We start from the raw sequence: 6,604 nt of genomic DNA, 5'->3' as shown, positions 1-6,604 counted from the left end.
AGCTCACTGATATTATGCTGCTGCTGCACTAAGCAAGTTCAGAGGGTTAGATCAGATCTCGACACTGCTAGAGACATTGTGGAGCAGGGCTGAGATGGAGCAGGCCTCTTCTAGGTTATTCTTTGGTGGATAGGAGGCAATAGAAATGCTGGCTCTGTGGTTGTTTCAGAAGGTGTGCTGGCATGCCTGTAGCAGGAGGGCTGTACACCATCATTTTCATATAGGCTGTACGCCATCATTATCCTTCCCAGCCTAGACAGTCCCTAGCCCAAAATGTGCCTGCAAGGGTGGAGGTACCTGGAAGTAAGCCCAGCTCGGGTTGGTCTCCGTGGGCCCTCTGCCGGGCAGCATCAGCTGTGAGGCACTCACAGAGTCAGAGCCAGGGAGATTATCTGAACTGAGCACAGCCCCTTTTGGAGCTAAAATTCATTTCTCCTAACGTAGTGCCCTTCTCCCTGCCAAGAAAACGAGCTGGAGCATTGCACAGCCCTCGCAGAGAGCCACACTCAGAAACCCCTCCTGGGGCTGGGGACTTGCTATGGACACAGCTACAACCCCTGTGCCTGTGGGACCCACTGTCCCCACCTGGTACATACAGCTAAGGAGACAAGAGATTTTACTGTGTTTTATTTAGTAAAATGTTAAAATAAATAAATACAAATTGATCAGATGCTCTGTACCCCCTCCCCCCAACTTTAATTTGCTAAAATCTAAACACATTTGTACCAAAACTGAAACCACAAGGAACTTGAAGGCAGCAGATACTGCAGATCACTATGAGCATCAGGCTAAAAAAAATAGAGATATTTAAAAAACCCAAACCAGTTCACAAGTGGGTGTTCTCATGGTGTGATTCTGTGACAACAGAGCAGTACCAGTCAGAAAGGGCATTTTACACCAGGGCCTGCAAGGATGGGAGATTGATGGTGAATGGGGCAGCACAGGTGCCACTGGCTCACGGAGGATAGAGCCTGTGGCTTTGCCATTAGAAATCCAGCTGGGAGAGAAGCTGCCATCGTCCCACACAGCACCAGGCCCATGGCTGCGGGGACAGCACTGCCAGAACTGGGGGCTGGTCACCAAAATCCCCTGGAGAAATCAGACAGACTGGGGGAGGGACCACGCTCGGACATGGAGCCCTTCAGGGTCAGCTCCTGCTCCGGGCCCATGCCAGGACTCCTGCTTTACAGCTCAGTCTTGGTGAAACACCAGGGTGGGCATGAGGGAATGGGACAACACATGGCACACAGGTGGGGTGGTGGCATCAATAGATCCATGGAGATGGTGCCGCCGTGATCCCAGGAACATGAAGCAGTGATTGAAGCCTGAGTATTTTCTCCTAAACAAGCAGAGCTGCCTTCACAGCCCTCCTGCCCTCAGCTGCAGATACGGTGGGTGTTTGCAGAGTAGAGCCCGTCAGCTGCCTAAAGAAAACTCAGCATGGGCAGCCACCCCAGTGCAGCACCAGACCTTGCAGGTGGCAGCAGCTCACCACCACCTCTCTGTGTTCACTGCTGTTGACACAGCAAAGTTGTTTCCTTCCTCCACAGGAGCCCGAACAGGTCGGCACTAGCAGTCTCCCCTGCTCCCCGCTGTTACCTTGCTTAATCTTTGCTTAATGGAGCTTGCAACACATGCTTTGCTTCTGTGGGGCTCTGAGAGGGAGCTGAGACACCTCTGACAGTGTAAGATGGCACTTGGAGGGGACCCTGCACCTGTGATTGGAGTGAAGCAACTTGTGGGACATGGCTGCTGCTGGCTCTGTTTGCATGGGGCAGGCAGGAAGCTGCCCGAGTCTCGGAGGCTTATGCAGAAGCAAAAACCTTCCTCAAGGAGGGTCTTGGCTGCCTGTCACAGATGACATCAGGAACGACTCAGAGACAACACCTTTTGGAAGGGACGGCTGACAGGTAAGACACTGCCTGCCTCTAGAGTCAATCCCTGTTTTAATGTCAGTGATAATTTAAGTAAAGAAACGTAAGGGACTATGATTAGAAATTACACATTAGCCCAGAACAAGCAGAAACGTGCAGCCTCCTGCCGCACCCAGCACGGAGCTTCTTTCAACAGTGCCTACCCCAGTGCCTGCAGCCATGGAAATCTGCTCTTCCAGACTCAGAACTGCCAGTACCTGCCTTACAGAGTGGAACGTGAGGCACAGAGCAATCTCCTTCCCTCCCCCTGCAGTTCTGGCATGCCCCACCTGAGAGGCCAACACCTGGATAACAAGCCAGGGGAACCCCTGCCCTTGCACGTGCACAGCACGTACTCAGTGCTGCTGCAGTATCAAACCTCAGTGCTGGGGATCCAAAATCAAGGGTTGCCACAGAACACAGCCCCAGCAGCTGCCCTGTGACACTGCCTCCCTTCCCCACCTGAGCTGTTCCCCCAAGGCTCACTGAGTTCTGATTGCTCACAAAGAGAAGTGTTTTCTCGAAGCTCAAAGGCAACGATACTTCATCTGTTTTCCAACAAAACACATGTAAGAAGGTTGGTGACAAAAGGGCAGGAGTTGGTTGAGGCTTACTTTTGCCAGTGTAAATTTAGGAAAAAGAAAAAAGATGCAAAAGGTAGTGCTGAGCTGATGAATACTGCTCACTGCTGCTGCTGCCTTTCTGTGCCAGCTCTCCACCCAGGACAGACAGAGCCATGCTCACAAGGCTTTTGAGTTCCCCAGGCACTCCTGATAGCAAGCAAGCCCTTAAGTACTTCTTCCTTCTAGACCTAGGGACTGGGCTGAGTTTCTCCACCTGAAGCCTTTTGAATCTGCTTGGATACTAGAGAGTGAAGAAGAACAGGCACAGAGCTGACCCCTGGTTACCCTGGAGAGCTGGGACAGCTGCTTTCCCAGGAGAGTGCCCCATGGTCTGGCTGCTGAATGTAGCCTAGAGGCAGGCCCTCAGCTCCTCACAGGTTACCTTAAATTTAACACATGCTCCTGTTTAGCTGCACTGGTGAAATGGCCCTTTCCACGTGTCCCTAAAGAAACCAGATCCTGAGGAAACAGGGAGGCATTGCTTACACAGAGGGATTTTAGCACAGAACTGCCAGATGTGACAGCCCAGAGAGCAGGAATCTTGCACAGACACTCCAGGAGGTGGCTGAGAAGTACTTGAATCAGACATACTAGTCCACATTGTCTCCTTCACTCACACAGAACCCAGGACCTCTGGGAGCTGATGCTGGTTTCAGGTAGGCCGATGGTAACACTTGAACTAGGAAGGTGCAACCACACCAGCAGAGCTGAACCTTTAGCTAGTTTTGGGAATGTTTCTAGCCAAGAAAATGTTTAATTAATATGGTCCAGATGAGAGTAGGCTCTGGCTCCCCCAAGGTCTGCTTGATCTGCCTTATCCCTGTGTTGTAGCTTAAGAAGTCAAACAAGGCTCTCATCGGGATGGGATCACTCAGCAGCAGAAGCAGAGCTGGGGATGAGTTAGTGCCTACTTCCTCTTCCATCTGCACCCAAGCAGCTCTTTTCTCCCACCACACCTGCTCCTTTTGGAATGCAGACCAACCCTTGTCAGAAATCGAGGTAGGATAAAGAGTGGCTTTGTTCTACTCTTTCCACTGAACTTGCAAGCCCTGTAACTGCAGGAATACCTATCTACTCAGAAGGGAGCCCTATTTCACTCCTTGATTTTTCCTACCCTCACTTTCCCTCCTCATGTCTTTCCATGTTTTTTTCCTCTCTGTTCTGCTTTACCCCATGTAACCTTTGTTTCCTTTGCTGCTTCTGCTTTTTCTCTTCCTTTCCATCTCCAGCCCTGTACCACTTCTCAAAAGAAGCTTCTGTCCTTTAATTTGTCCCTCACAGCACCCACCTCTGGCCCAGGGAGATGGGAAGCCCTGGCCTGGCTACTCTCATGAGATACACTCCAGGGACTTGCACAGCACAGTGATTTCCACAGCACCCGTGCTCTTGGCAAGCCTCTTTTCCGTTCACTACTCAGATACTTTAGTAATACTGACAGGGATACAGACTCTCACACAGGTAAGCTCTTGGTTTTCTGAAACAATTAAATTAACCTCTGGGAGAGGTGTTTGTCTTTTCATGGGTCTGTAATTACCAAGCTTACCAGTGCATGGTATAAATAATTTTCTTTATTGGCAAGTTGATCAACTATGTGCTCAGCCTATACAAGACACAATGATGCAGAAAGTTCTTGTCCCAGATAAGAAAGAAACAGGAGGGAAAAGGGAGCTAAGGGTAAAGGATAGAGAGACTCATATTTTTCAAGTATTACATTCCATTCTGTAGGAGTTACAAACAGGACTGAGGCTTAAAGAAGGATCTGAGTAAGACAGCAATAACCTGGAGACAAGACATCTGCAGCTCTCACTTTTCCTGATCCCATCTGATTTTTGGGTCATTCCCCAGTCCAGGTCTGACCAGTGAAAACAAGGATCCAGCAGCATGTCACTGCAAGGTTTGATCACACGCCCTCAGAGACCAGCACCTAGCTGGCTGCTGCAGGGTTCTTTGGACCTTTTGACTTCTGAATGCCAGAAACTACAGAATCCATCGTGCTTGGGAATGGCCTTTGCTGAGGTAGTTTGTTGGCCAGGCAAACCTAAGCGCCAAATGAATTAGCTGCACAACAAAACATCTTCCTCTTCCTCCAGGTTTCTGATTCCTACATACTTGTCAGAAAACTCTTTGCTGTAATCCAGCAAAGTTGAACTTGCCTTGGATCTCCAGAATTCCAAGGGAGGACAACAGGAGGTGAAGAAAGGTCAAAACAATTCTAAAAAGACACAATGAACTCTGCCCAAAGGAGGGTGGTCCACAAGGAAGTAGAATACCAGTATTTTGGTGGTTATCTGAGCACCTCACTGGGAGAGGCCCTCAGTAAAGGAGTAAATTTGGTTTAACATCTTAATATGTTATTTTAAAAACACATTTCATTAGAAACATGTATTCATCATTAGTGCTTCAGAAGCAAAGAGGGCAGGGTGCAACCCAGCTGAGGAAAAGAAGAGAGAGAAACATGTGCACTGAAAATTCACAAATGTTTTCTGCTGTATCCACACGGGAAAGAAATTTCAGAGTTTATTCCCTGTATTGTGGGCTGCCACAGTTTGGTGAGGCTAAGAGGGAGATTTCACTCCGGATTCTCCTGAATGCTGACCATGCTGCTTTTCAGGACTGTCTCTGCAACAGTACAGGGAAGATGATTTGAAGCCAAGGAGGTCAGAACTAGGTTTCACATTTCTAGACATTTGGAATACAGATTTACTTTCTTAAGCCTAGTAAGATAAAGTGCAATATTCTTTTTCTGCCAACAATAAAACCAATAGATCTGCCCATAAAATTACCACCTCTTTAATTTCCAGGCTTTTAATTAATATCCTCACTGACAGAAACTTGCTTGCAACATAGAACAAAGCCCTGTTTTGCTTGTGCAAAACATTAGTTCCTCCTACCAACATGGTAACTCCTGGCTAATGACGTCTGGGAAGAATCAGCCACGCTACTCACTCTACCTTCCAATCATCCCTAGAAGTATTGCTTTCTCTACGTTTTGTACAGCACTAAACCCACTGCTGGTTCTAAAGACAATGAGAACACCAATGATGATACTAATTCTTGTAGCCAGGTCACATTCCCACTCTGAGCACAACACAGCTTTCCAGCTGTTTAAGGAACAGATTGCAAGGAGAAGGGAAAAAGCAACTTCTGCAACACTTGCTCTATTTTTGAGCAAAGGAGCAGGGTGACTTCTTAAAGCCCTTAGCGCTGGGCTGAGATCCAGGACCATTTCTGATATGACATTCCTTTGTGGTCTCATCTCTTCCCTTATAACAGAGATGTAAAAGCCACTTGTTTCCCACCAATGACATAAGAATTAGTTAATATCTTGATGATGGGTTGGAAATACAAAACCACAGCCATTATGACAGCTTCCCAAAGAGCAGAAGTTTTAGTACAAACTCATTCTATCTCAAATATTACATGAGAAAAAAACCCCAAACCAATACAAACCCAAAAGACAAGCTTGAGCTTTAAGCCGTCAGAGAGTTTAAATTTGTCCTTGATTGGAACCTCTTGTTGGAATCCTGGCTTCTGCCTCTCAGCACCTCTTACAGCAGCTAGGAAAAAAAAAACATCTTCCTCCATCTTTAGTGAACACCAATTCCCCTTCCACCCTAATGTTGGTCATTGGGCAGAGGTAACTCCAATTCACTGTTTCCACACAGCAGCATCATCGCCAGTGTCAATGCAGCCCTGGGAATGCTCCTTGCCTATCAGCTGATACTGTTGCAGAGCCAGGAGAAAAAGCATCCAAACAGGATCAGTGAGAGAGAATGAAAACTACCTAAGCAGCATCAAAATGTCTAAGATCATTTTTCTGCCAAGTAATGATTAACTAAAGGCATCCTTTTACAGACTGGAACACAAAAGCTGTAACAAAAGGGATATAAAATTCTGTACTTATTTATTTGGATTCTAGGGACAAGCAGATGCCTCAGAAAAGCAGCAACAGCTGTTTTAGCATCTCCTGGCTGGTTAACTGCGCTCAAATTTAAATATGGCTACTGGTGAATTTCACTTCCACCCTTTCCTGAATCAGCAAAGAAAACAGAAGAACTGTCAAGTCTC

The sequence above is a fragment of the Aphelocoma coerulescens genome, chromosome 5 (genome assembly GCF_041296385.1).
Source record: "Aphelocoma coerulescens isolate FSJ_1873_10779 chromosome 5, UR_Acoe_1.0, whole genome shotgun sequence".
In the NCBI taxonomy this organism is placed as follows: Eukaryota; Metazoa; Chordata; class Aves; order Passeriformes; family Corvidae; genus Aphelocoma; species Aphelocoma coerulescens.
The sequence above is the reverse complement of the archived record's forward strand: the minus strand, read 5'-3'. Positions refer to the sequence as shown.